General features: G+C 35.1%; 1 protein-coding gene across 22 annotated transcripts in view; it reads left to right on the plus strand.

Moving 5' to 3' along the window:
* The first annotated feature begins 1,464 nt into the window (after nucleotides 1–1,464).
* Nucleotides 1,465–14,167, plus strand: part of LOC123321353 (calcium-dependent secretion activator) — a 98,238-nt gene continuing 85,535 nt past the window's right edge. For 9 of the 22 annotated variants that reach the window (XM_044908866.1, XM_044908867.1, XM_044908877.1 and 6 more), the window contains exon 1: nucleotides 1,468–1,883. The gene's annotated coding sequence lies outside the window, so the exon portion shown is untranslated. Of the gene's footprint in view, nucleotides 1,884–7,445; nucleotides 7,755–14,167 lie in introns of those variants that run through there. The other 13 variants (XM_044908864.1, XM_044908865.1, XM_044908861.1 and 10 more) reach the window with 5 other exon arrangements.

Consider the following 14,167-nt stretch of genomic DNA (forward strand, 5'->3'; position numbering starts at 1 on the left):
GGACATTTGGGAAAATATTCCTCAAAGGTAAAAGAACAAATTCGCCATCAGTACGTTTGAGAACATTTTCGGCTCAAAAATAAAAAAATTTCGACTTTTTTCGTATCATAAATCTAACAATTTTCTTCAAGCGAATAGATGGTCCTGAGAAATATGATATAATAGGGATTTGAATCGATGAGTCAGTTGTTAGGTGTATCGATTTATAAAAGTCCAAATCTTATTCTGTGTTTTTGTTTTGTCGTATGTTCTATTAAACTACTCATAATGAGTATTAAATTGAGGGAGTTAGTAAACATCTAAACGACCTTTTATCGTCCTACACTTATCTCTCCAACAGGGCGAAAAAACTACCCCTGCAGGGTCGAAGGAAACGCCATCGTAATTTATATAGAAGAACATGTTTCTGCCTCTGCCTCTTTTGTCAATTTATAAGCACTATTTATGCGCTGTAGACATCTATCGTTAATCCTCCAACCTCCAACAAAAATATGCTCCTTCACGCATTTTTGGTTCATGGACGTTATCTAATTGACATGCGTCGACAGGAATTCTTTCGATGTGAAATACGAGGCCAGAGGCAAACTCTCTGACGAGGCTATTTTTTTGCAATACTCATGTTTCATGGAACAATAATAACCTTATTACTATATTAGAGAATAGTAAACATCTAAACGAATCCTGCACTTGTCTCTTTCCCACATGATAACCATAAAGACTTCTTAATACTAAATTGGGGTAAAAAAAATCGACTTCTTAGTCAAGTCTTATAAGGTCAAAGTAACCGCGCTCGTAATGTTTATTGAAGGATATGTTTTTGCCACTTCAGTCGATTTATTACTACTTACTGTCGGCACTATATAGGCGCCTATTGTAAATCCTTCCAAGGAATGCACGTGCCCGTAGGTTTGGGTTGTGGCTATTATCTAAACTAAACCACATGCGTCCACAGAAATTCAATCCCTGTTAAATACGAGGCAGTGTTTTTTGTAAAGTGACATTTTTATTGCCATCCTTAACTTTTGAAGTACTTGGAATCCTTTTATATTTTATTACAGCTCCCAGGTGGTTGCAACCTCCTGTACTATGAAAGTTTTGTGATGACCATCCATGCATTATTATGTTGAAGAAAAATTTGAATTTTCACTAGAACATTATTCGTTTTGGGTTTTTGAAAAACCATATAATGCTTTCATATTTTGACTGAAACTTTATTTGTTTTCCGAGTATTCGAAGAACTACCTTTATCAGAGTTAAATATCTTATTACACAGTACCTGGGATGGGGAGGGGGCACCTAGAATTCTGGGAGGGGGTGTGCCTATAACTTTATCCCTATTTATCTACGTCCATGGCTTTCGTTTTTCCCATTTTATGAACCTCTTTTTGCACGTCACTGCATGCTGTAGATCATGTTCATGTTATTCTTTAACGCAAATCAGACGGTATCTAATATTGCTCGAACAAAAAAGGTGAAGTCCATAAAATCCAGATGTTCAATTAGCAACACAATGTTTTTAAGAATGGCAAAATTGCGCCGAGGTATTGACCCAACAACAATCCACGAAACAACAAAAAACATGTTATTTCGAGGGTAGCTACATGTCCTCATTAGGACATGAATTAATGAGTATAATTGACTTGCTCGCCTAAGAACTACATTCGTTCCAATTAATATTTCACGATACATCTCAACGGAAGAGAGATAATGTTTACGAGATATATTTTCAGTCGTTACCCGGATGGTTGGAATGAATGGCGAAGATATTTTTCAGGAGTGAAGTCATGTATAAATAATTCAAAAAACTGCTCGACAATGGATTATGCTGGATGGTTGTTTAAATGGTAACATTTGTGTCCCTCCCGGATGGAACATCAATGCAGGTATGTATGTACATATAAAAAGACTGAATTCCTATCGTTATTATTCGTAATTTTTTTGAGCTGTTAAAATTTTTTTGGGTATCTAGCAAGTTAGGATTTTTTTTCTGTATCAATTGTAAAAGATGGGTTTGTGGACAACAAGGGCATCAAAAATACTCACTATGAATGTCCAAAATGTGAAGATAATGAAGACTAAGTGATATGTTATAGGAAACATTTTTAAATGTTTTTTTAATATTATTTTTTTTTTTAATTTCTTTATTTGAATTCAGTTCCTCTTTATACATTGTGAACTTTTCCAGAAAAAAACACTTACAGACAATAATTATACAGGGTGACAATTTGAAAACTTGTCACGACAAGGATGATTTCAGATAAAATGCCGGAACAGGTCAATTTATATTCGTAGGGGGACATATTTTGAGCAGAATTGTAAGCCGAAATCTCCTCAACCCTAGGTGGAGGAGCTATCACCCCTAAATTCTCAATACGGAATAGAGGGTGAGCTATACCTCCATTGGAAGACAATAGTATTATGTGGAGGGACATATTATCTTCCAATTGAGGTTTAGCTCACCCTCTATTCCCTATGAAGAATTTAGGGGTTATAGCCCCTACCTACACCTAGGTTTGAGGAGATTTCGGCTTACAATTTTGCTCAAAATATGTCCCTCTCTGTTCTTGCTTATACTGAACGTTGATAGAGAAGCCCCAGAATATGCCAAAGTATTCCTCAGAGTCAGAGAAGCCCTAACTTACGGAATTATTTCATTGAATTGAATTCTTTCATTTTCGAATTAGTGAATGTTTGTTGAATATATTTTCAACAACAAGGAATAAGAATTCAATATGTATGTGTAACTTCATAGACCTTTTAAGAATGGCCATGAAAAATTATTGCCATTTGAAAAACTTATTAATGACGTCATATCCCAAATTTGGGACACGCTGTATAACATTTTCTCACGTCAATGGGACCAAATTCAAAATACTTCTCTTCTCTTCTCTCTTTTAACCTCACAACAAAAGAGCTGTTATTGGCGACATAGGATAGATAGTTGCTGAAAGGATTTTAGTCAACAGCCGGAAGAGTTTCTTGAATACCTAATAAACTTCCTCACTTGAGTCAAATCAGGGATGTTGAACATCGATTCAGAAAAGGTAACGCTTAATGCAGTTCGAACTTTTCATCTCATGCATGAAAATAGTCACGTTCGACAAACCGAACATGTGTAGGGAGAAAATTCATTTTCCCTTTTTCACCACATGATTATTGTTTAATCTGCGAAACACGTAGGCCACATCAGTTTGTCGGTTTTTGGATTAGCGGCTCAGTTGATTAGGAAGACATCGGTTGAGAAAAACCACGATTCCGAAGATCTGGAATTGCCTATCCTCAATATATTGTTGTGTTGGGATTATCAGGATTATTGTTCTTCCAGGAGTGAGTGAGTCTTTATTGACATTCGATTGATTGGTCGAGAGTTGTTGGGGGATTTTTATTTTATCAATTAATTATTCCCAATAAAGCATGAAAAGAAAGTTCAACCCTCCTTCCACTGAAACTTCCACAGGAAACACATTGGGACACATTCAGAAAAACCAATAAAATTGTGGTTTATTTCACAAATCCCGGTCATGAAAATGTTATAGGAGAAATACTCTTGCAACTTCCATGGACTCTTTTGTATTTAACTGCTTCTTAGTGCTTCCTACATGTAAATTCAGAACTTTATACTTTATGCATGAGTTTTGAAAGCCTATCAATCAATCGAATGTATATAATTGTGAGCCTATAACGTTAAACCAAAGATACCTTGAATACTTTTGCTCTGTGTCGTAAGGGCGGTTCTAGTGGGGGGCCATGCTACCCCCCTTTGGGAACTCGAGAGCTAGAATTATTTTTCGAATATTCATTTCTAGAAGGAGTTGCTCTTTTATGAACTTCAGATTCACCATGACTTTTGTGGGAGTCAAAAGTTGAGCTCAGAAAAATTCCCAAAAAGAGGGTTTCAGTTAAAAAATCATCAATGCCGAACAGCTGCACCCAGCTCGATGAAATTTCGAGATCTATTACTTAAAGAGTTGCTCTTCCCGAATATGTATCACATTTGAATCCACGATGATTTTTCTGGGAGATATGCGTGACAAAAGTTGACCTTTGAAAAATCCCGAAAAAGATGAGGTCAGTTAAAAATTCATCAAGACCGAATGGTTGCACGATGAAACTTGAGTTGCTTTTCTAGAATGTGTATCACATTGAGATTTACGATGATTTTTCTGGGAGATACGCGTGTCGTACCTTTTAAAAAGATGAGGTCAGTTTAGTTAAGTACTGCATTTTTCCTCAAATATTGTGTCTCACCTCTTGACATCCCATTTTCGAACTGACTGAAATATTTCACGGAGTTGAATCAGATTCCTCCATTTACGCATTGGTTGATATTGTGAAATATCCTTTTAACGACAAGGAATAGTAATACGATATTTATTACGCCTATGTAACTTGATATTGATATAGGTACTCTTTAAGAATAGTCATAAGAAATTAGTATTGCCATTTGAAAAAATTATCGTTCATATCTCGATTTTGCTACATGCTGACGTATATATCATTGTCTTACATAAAAAAAACACAATTTAAAATACTGATTGACGTGCCCGAGCATATTCACAATAAAAAACTGTCTTCGATTTACTGCATTTAGGATTTAGAGACAAACACTGTATATATTATACCCTTCAAGATATTATAGATACTTGTGTAGATTCCCTTTCATTATAAATACATTTGAATGTTGGAGGGAATTTAGAAAAAATATTCAGATTTATCATTCGTCAGCTATTTGTCCGTATAATTTCTGACTAAAATTGTTTAGAATGATAAATTTGGATCATAGAAGGGTTATTTTCGATGAAGTGTTTTCAAATCGTGCAGTCAGCAATTCTACTTTGATTGATCACCTTCTTTTTAATGTTCGTTTTGTCATTTTGTTCCTTGTTCCACAGGCATGGACATCACTTTATTCATCATAACTTTTCTGAGAATAACTCGATTTTATAACCATCATGTTGATATGTCGATATGTTTCATATTGCGGCCTTTTACCTTCTATTTATATGAAGATAATTCATAACTTCAGCTTGTTTATCATAAATATCTAATTGTGATATAATTTGTTACTTATATCTGATTTAATTTCATGCATATATTTATTACGAATACAAGTGTGTTTGTATTTTTGTTGGTTTTGATGTTTTGTTCGTTGTAAAGTTGTAGTTGAGTCACTGTAATTGGATATATTTCTATTGGAGATCCTATTTGAGTGAAGGAATGGATACATCATAAAAATCACGTAGCTTTCTTATAAAATTTCATAGAAGATCTTATTGATTGCCGTTGTATACATGTGTCATGCGCGACTTCTCAAAAGAGTGTTCATTCGTTGATGTCGCGCATGTATGGTAGTATAGGTGGCAGAAAGTCTGAACATTTATTATAATAATAATGTGGACACGCAGAAATTTGATTCGTTGTTTTGGAAAAAACAACATTTCATCATTGAGTAGGAGGAGAAATCATACAATTTTTAATTTTTTGCTATTCAGTCGAATAGTCATTAAATAAGTTATGAAGATGCATTTTACCATTTTGAAATCTATATTCAAAAAATGGCAGCAGCAGTTCATACGGCTTCCTGCATATCTATTGGTAATTTCCATGGAGAATTGGTTGATGTGAAATCGATAATTTCGAAGGAAAGAGACATTTCTACAAACGATAAGTTTTTCATAGCACACTTCTTTGAGGTGTTGCAGGATCATTCATTTCTTCTGGGGCACCCTATATATGAAGAAAATTAAGCTGTGACGTAGAACTGGGGTTGTGTTCGAAATACAGCAGAGCGCTTTTTCCGGTAGATCACGCAACATGTAACTTATTCGCGGTATATCGTTCAACGCTTCGGGTTTTTTTCTTTCCAGACAAAGAGGAGGATACGAATAAATTTCCCGGATAATTCGCCAAAGAGAAAGAGCAAGCGCTTTGACGGTTTCCGTTTAGCAGTGACAATGCCGCAATGTAACAACTATCGCCGCATATGCGCGAAGTTTGAATAAAAACTTTTGGGGGAACGTGTCCGCGCAAGGCAACTCCTCCATTGTTGCCCTCCTGGATCGGGATTTCCAGGAAATACAGCAAATTCCGGGAAATCTCCGACCGACCTCGAAAATGCACCGTTTCCAACTGATGGGGATAATTAGGACGCAGATGAAAAAGCGGAGACAACGCTGCTGATCAAATTAGTTCTTTTGAACGCTGTTCTTTGAAAATGCCAGTGTTCAATTATTGCGTTTTATTAATTACTGTGGGGAATTTTCGTTCAGGCTCGGGAATTCCGATTAATCCATTCACGATTCTGTATCGTTTTCTGCGAATGTTCACACTACGACTGCAAATGTTCGAAAAAAAGCCAATGAAAAGCGTTTTTGGCAAGGACAAAATTTTCCAAAAAACAAATTTTTGAAGTGAAAATTGAATTCATATCAATTAATTATTCATCAGTATTCTTCGAATGTATATAAATGCAGAAAAAAGCACATATATCAACAAAATTTCCTATAATTCTTTCTTTTCATCATTGTGATGTGGAGGGGTAGTTTCCCCATTCTTCCAAAATCTCTTTCAGTAAAAATGTAATATTCGTCTTAGGAAGGAAACATTCTCAATAGGAAAGTGTTTCAGTAGATGTTTCACATGTTTTTCTCAGAATTTTCCTGGTGGATTCAAAATTGTTTAATAACTTTTTATTGTTGAAACAACATAGTTCTTAAAAACTTCGAAGGATCTAGTTTTAATGGGGAGGAAATTAATTTCTGACTCCCCTGAAGGATTCCCATCTAGTTCTTATAATTGTCCCAAGTTTTCTACTCATTCCGTAGAAAATAAGTCTGAAATTCTTCATATCCTCCTCGTTTCCAAAGTCAACATTAAACAATGCACGAAAAAAGGTTGCTAAATGGCAGAGGGGCAGTCTAATCTATTATAATCTCACATCTCACAATCGGCATGGAAGAAATTCGTCCCATCAGTTTGGGAAAAAGGGTGGATCTCCTTGTACCCCTGTTTTCATGTTGGTCGTCGATTCCCAGACTGAAGATTCTGATGCAGCCTTTGTGGTTTCTCCGGGAAGGGTAATTTGACGGATTTTATTGGCAATAATGTGAATCCAGATGCGGAATACTCAATTCCAATTAAACTCGTTCGATTATATCGATTTGATTAGTGGTGCCGTCTGCGACGGGGTATTAATTTTGTTTAAGGGTTTTCGCGAGGTTTTATACCGAAAAATGCGACGTCTGTTAGTTTGAGACTGCTTGGGGCTGTTTGATGAGTTTTCTAGGTGCTGGGATGAGGAAATCAGGATTTGATTTTTGCGTTCTTGATCTCGTACGAAGGACTAAGATTTATATCTTGAGGCGCGCGCATTTTCCCTTACAAAGGGCGAAGGTTGGAATAATATAGGCAACATCGCATAGTGTAATATTAAGAAGGTTTTTCAGGTCAGCGTTCCCGTAGCAGATAAAAGGGGAAATCAATACTGGGCTTTTTCAGAAGAACCTAATGCCCCACATAACTCGCTAAGTCTTTGTCTTTAACGATAGTGTTAAACACGTTCCGGAGCTAGAAGTTATGGCCATAGGAAGAAAGAGTGTCGGCGTGAGGACTGAATAGAATGGGGTAGCAGGATTACATCATCCCTTCATAGCAGGTTAGACCCACTTAGTTTCAGGACTATGGATTTTTCATTCATAACCCCCTCGAATCCGGAGACTTTAGTTCATTAAAACAGTTCACAGCAGCGGCAGAAGGTAAGCGATGCCTTTCGAACTCCACACACAATTCAAATTTCAACGGTAAAAATTTGAAAACTATTTCCGCGGTGAAAACTTTTTTTGCCCGAGAAGGGGGAACTTTCCGATTCTGTTGCGCTGGATTAGTTACTTCCATTCTGTTCTGTTTCGTGTTATATTCGAGCTATATATCCTTGTTCAGATTGTATCGGGCATAGATTGTATATCCGGCAATTTCAGGGTAGAAATATTGGTAGGACGTGCATTCTGAATTTTGAGGGGAAATAGATCATGCTCATAAGATTCCCGGATTCAAGTTAATCGAATTTATATGCATTATTCATGCTTCATCATGGGAGAGTTTTGTGCGATTTTCTGAATAGGATCTCATTGGAGATATTTAGTTCGTTTTAATTTGAATATTTGAATTTAATCGCTCACTGAGTAGGGAAGCCACTTGATTCTACCATCTCATTTATTAATTCAGTCACTGCATAGTTCTGTAAAAATTCAAAAGAAATACTAAGAAACTTCATAATATTCTTTACTTAGATATACACCATCTTGAGCATCTATTCACCAAAAATTGCGAATCATATTTTTTCATTCTTTGGGAGTAAACATCCAATTTCTTTTCGCACAATTATTTGGGGCAAATATTTCAGGATTCTGGACATTTTTTCAAAATCAATTCAGCTCTGTTGTTAGTTAGAACCTCAGGGTAGCAGTGCAATATCTATTGATTCTACCATCTAATTTATCAATTATTAATCACTGTAGGTATAGTTCTGTAAAAATTCAAAGAAATTTCAAGAAACTTCATAATATTCTTTACTTAGATATACACCATCTTAAGCATCTATTCACCAGAGTTTGCGAATCATATTTTTTCATTCTTTGGGAGTAAACATCCAATTTCTGTTGGCACAATCCTTTGGGGCAAATATTTCAGGATTCTAGACATTTTTTCAAAATCAATTCAGCTCTGTTGCTAGTTAGAACCTCAGGGTAGCAGTGCAATATCTATTGATTCTACCATCTAATTTATCAATTATTAATCACTGTATAGTTCTGTAAAAATTCAAAGAAATTTCAAGAAACTTCATAATATTCTTTACTTAGATATACACCATCTTGAGCATCTATTCACCAGAGTTTGCGAATCATATTTTTTCATCCTTTGGGAGTGAACATCCAATTTCTTTTGACACAATACTTTGGGGCAAATATTTCAGGATTCTGGACATTTTTTCAAAATCAATTCAGCTCTGTTGTTAGTTAGAACCTCAGGGTAGCAGTGCAATATCTATTGATTCTACCATCTAATTTATCAATTATCAATCACTGTATAGTTTTGTAAAAATTCAAAAGAAATACCAAAAAACTTCATGATATTCTTTACTTAGATATACACCATCTTAAGCATCTATTCACCAAAGTTTGCGAATCATATTTTTTCATTCTTTGGGAGTAAACATCCAATTTTTTTTGGCAAAATCCTATGGGGCAAAAATTTCAGGATTCTGGTCATTTTTTCAAAATCAATTCAGCTCTGTTGTTAGTTAGAACCTCAGGGTAGCAATGCAACATCTATTGATTCTACCATCTAATTTATCAATGATCAATCACTGTATAGTTCTGTAAAAATTCAAAAGAAATACTAAGAAACTTCATAATATTCTTCACTTAGATATACACCATCTTAAGCATCTATTCACCAGAGTTTGCGAATCCTATTTTTTCATCCTTTGGAAGTGAACATCCAATTTTTTTTGGCACAATCCTATGGGGCAAATATTTCAGGATTCTGGTCATTTTTTCAAAATCAATTCAGCTCTGTTGTTAGTTAGAACCTCAGGGTAGCAATGCAACATCTATTGATTCTACCATCTAATTTATCAATGATCAATTACTGTATAGTTCTGTAAAAATTCAAAAGAAATACTAAGAAACTTCATAATATTCTTCACTTAGATATACACCATCTTAAGCATCTATTCACCAGAGTTTGCGAATCCTATTTTTTCATCCTTTGGAAGTGAACATCCAATTTTTTTTGGCACAATCCTATGGGGCAAATATTTCAGGATTCTGGTCATTTTTTCAAAATCAATTCAGCTCTGTTGTTAGTTAGAACCTCAGGGTAGCAATGCAACATCTATTGATTCTACCATCTAATTTATCAATGATCAATCACTGTATAGTTCTGTAAAAATTCAAAAGAAATACTAAGAAACTTCATAATATTCTTTACTTAGATATACACCATCTTAAGCATCTATTCACCAAAGTTTGCGAATCATATTTCTTCATCCTTTGGAAGTGAACATCCAATTTTTTTTGGCACAATCCTTTAGGGCAAATATTTCAGGATTCCGGACATTTTTTCAAAATCAATTCAGCTCTGTTGTTAGTTAGAACCTCAGGGTAGCAGTGCAATATCTATTGATTCTACCATCTAATTCATCAATTTATCAATTACCGTATAGTTCTGTAAAAATTCAAAAGAAATACGAAGAAACTTTATAATATTCTTTACTTAGATATACACCATCTTAAGCATCTATTCACCAGAGTTTGCGAATCATATTTTTTCATCCTTTGGGAGTGAACATCCAATTTCTTTTGGCACAATCCTTTGGGGCAAATATTTCAGGATTCTGGAAATTTTTTCAAAATCAATTCAGCTCTGTTGTTAGTTAGAACCTCAGGGTAGCAGTGCAATATCACCCTTTGAAATTTTTAATCCATTTAGAACGTTGTAAGATATTTCTACGAAATCAAATTTCATTTTGCGAGGAAGAGCTGGGCCTAGACTAGGATTTTTCAAAATCTTTGTACCTCTCAATGAAAACGTGGTGAATATTGGATGGTTCATATATTTTCCGATCGATTTATTGGAGTACTGTGCATAATCATATTCATTGTTCGGAATAATGGGCCATTTGAAAATTTGATTGCTTTGCTGTGAATGTAAATTCATTATCTGTAATGTGTAAACCTCGTGATGAAATTAATTAATTTTGTGAATTTCAATTCAATTCGTTCGTTATTGGTGGAGGTGACAATTTTCCCAGAAAATCTAATATTCAGGGTCGTTGAAAGTTCGGCCTTGCTTCGAAAAGAAGATATTCAATTAAAATACAACAAAACAGTAAATTCAGAGTTGAACCTACACCAGTCAAATTACCCTGGGTAAAACCTGGTGAATACTACAATTTGTTTCATTTTCATTACAATTTACCAGGTCAGAATATTATTACACTTCCCAAGTTATTCCTGTTTGGTGTAAGTTCTATTTGAAGCTACACCACCCACTTGTAACTTTTGACTATGTTTTTAAAACTTGAATATTTCATTACACAACACCACCTGATACTGAAGGGTAACAATACCACATATTTAGGTATTATTACACCAGACTGCCATCCCATTTCTCTATCACAATAACTTCAAAAGTTGGCGGTGTATCTAGCTTAAGATAATATCTACATCAAACTGGTAACAAAGAGGTTTGTAAAAAATTCTAGTTTCCACCAACAATAGCTATTTTTCGATACTACTAATGGATAGTCCTCAAATAAGAGATATCCACTTTTTGGCCCAACAATAGGCGACAGTAAATATACATTCCATGATTCATGCTACAAATATCTCCCAATAAAATTGATATAGTTATTGGACCAGATAGCTCCTATATATCATTGTAATGAACCTGAAATGTGCAGCTGAAAGGAAGCAATAATAAAATTGATGTTCTGCAGTTAATGGGTACACTATCCGATTCAATCATCATGTACTAATCAACTTTATGGTATTTCTTCCGTAGCAATCGATTTCAGAGGACTTGCATTTCCCTCGTGTTGTTTTCGAACGATTTAGGTTTCCCTTCTAACTTAACCAATTCCAATTATGTGGGTACTTGAATATTTATTACATTCAGCACGATAATGGTATATTTATTCCAGTTTACCATAAAATGGACATATTACGAATTTCCCACGAAGAGAGTTTTTTAATTTATTTTATGATACCTATTGAATGCGTCTTTGGCGTCCCACTTTTTTATCTTTGTAAATTTTTATAGACATGGGAAAAGTTTGAAAAGAAATTGCCAAGTCCTATTCCAAGCGATTAAACTGATTACCTCCCTCCCCTTTGAGATAACTTGAGAGAAATATTTTTTCGAATATAGAAAAACGATTCTTCGAATAAGAATAAGTTTCAAAGTAGTTTTCTTTAAGATATATTGTTCATATAAAATTATAAAGATATATTCATTATATTCAATTTTTTAGCTCCACACCTGTAGGGTACTCTGATCAAATAAAATCTATCTATAACTATTTATGTATTTTCAACGAACACCTTACAGAATGTCAGATATAAAATTATACCCTACCCCAACATCACTCCTGAAAATATCGAGATTTAATACTAGAAGAGTTGCCCTTTTAGAATATGTCAGTTGAAAATTCATCAAGACCGAACGGTTGCACTGAGTTTGATGAAATTTCCGGAGTTATTACTAGAAGAGTTGCTTTTCGAGAACTGAGAGATATATTTTTTTCGAGCATCGAAAAATGCTTTCATTTCCCTCTTCAAATAGAAGTAAGTTTCAAAGTAGTTTTCTTTCCGATATATAGCTTATATTACAGTTAAAAAGATATACGAGGATATATTGAAAAAGTCCTATCCTACTATATAACCAAATAATCCTCTTGGATACATTTATTACAGCGAACCTGCATCCTCTCTAGACCTTTAAAAAAAAAATGTTTCTTCTTGCTCTGCAAACCAGAGCTTTTATAACCTCTTCCTTGGAAGAAAATTTACGACCTTTTAAACTTTTTTTCAGTTGAGGAAAGAGATGATAGTCGGATGGAGCTAAATCTGGTGAATAAGGGGGGTGTTCTAGTAATTCAAACCCTAAATCACGAATTTCATACATGGAAACATGAGATGTGTGTGCAGGGGCGTTGTCCTGCAAAAACAAAACACCTTTGGATAGCTTTCCGCGTCTTTTCTCTTAAATTTTTCCCGTAGAGTGGTCAGTAATGTCGAATACTAATCTCCTGTTATTGTTCTACCGTTATCCAAAAAATCAATCATGATTACTCCATGGCAATCTCAAAAAACTGAAGCAAGGACTTTTCCAGCAGATTTTTGAACACGAAACTTCTTAGGTCTTGGAGAATGCTCAATACCCTTGGTGATCAATGTTCTTCGTATGCGACCGTGAAAAATTGGTCTGCAAGCTTCAAAAGAGGTGAATTTTCCATTGAAGATGATGTCCGATCGGGAAGGCCAGTTTCTGTGTCAGTCCCCGAAAATATCGATGCAGTTCATGAGATGATTTTATCAAACCGTCGAATTGGGCTAAAACGGATATCTGAAGCACCGAATATCATATAGTTCACGTCAATTTGGACATGAGAAAAATTGCTGCAAAATGGATCCCCAAATGTTTGAATGTTGACCAAAAGTGTGCAAGGGTAAAAGCATCGCGTTCGATCTGTGCTCGATTTGAAAACGATGTAGACTCCTTAAACCGAATTGTTACTATGGATGAGACTTGGGTACATTTCTACGATCCAGAAACAAAGCAACAATCGATAAAATGGCGACAGTCTGGTTCTCCAAGACCTAAGAAGTTTTGTGTCCAACAATCTGCTGGGAAAAGTTCTTCCTTCAGTTTTTTGGGATTGCCGTGGAATAATCATGATTGATTTTTTGGATAAGGGTAGAACAACAACCGGAGAATACTATTCGACATTACTGACCACTCCACGGGAAAAAATTAAAGAGATGTTGCCATGCAAAAAATTCGTGATTTAGGGTTTCAATTACTAGAACACCCCCCTTATTCACCATATTTGGCTCCATCCGACTATCATCTCTTCCCTCAACAAGTTTAAGAGGTCGTCAATTTTCTTCCAACGAGGAGGTAATAAAAGCTGTGGAGGTCTGGTTTGCAGAGCAAGAAGAAACATTTTTTTGAAAGGTCTAGAGACGTTGCAGGTTCGCTGTAATAAATGTATCAAATTAAGGGGAGAATATGTTGAGTAATAAAATATTTTGATATTGAAATTTTGTTTGGTTCTATAGTGGGCTAAGAATTTTTCAATATATCCTCGTCTATGTTTTCATCGAGCAAAAAAATCATAGATCTTCTAAATGTGATACATACATATTCTAAGAAAGCAACCTCTCCCAGAAGTAAATATTCGAAAAAATATTTCTCTCAAGTTCTCAAAGAGGGGGCCATGCACCCCCACTGGACCCGCCCTTGCAAGTAACACAAATGCAACATATCATTAACTGGCTTTTCTAGAAGAACTCAATTCTTCTTTAAATCCCCGGGATATCTGGCTTTTCCTTGTGAGACACTGAAAAGAATCAATAGGGTGTAAACAATGAGAAGTTCTGGA

Source organism: Coccinella septempunctata, chromosome X (assembly GCF_907165205.1).
Source record: "Coccinella septempunctata chromosome X, icCocSept1.1, whole genome shotgun sequence".
NCBI classification, from domain to species: Eukaryota; Metazoa; Arthropoda; class Insecta; order Coleoptera; family Coccinellidae; genus Coccinella; species Coccinella septempunctata.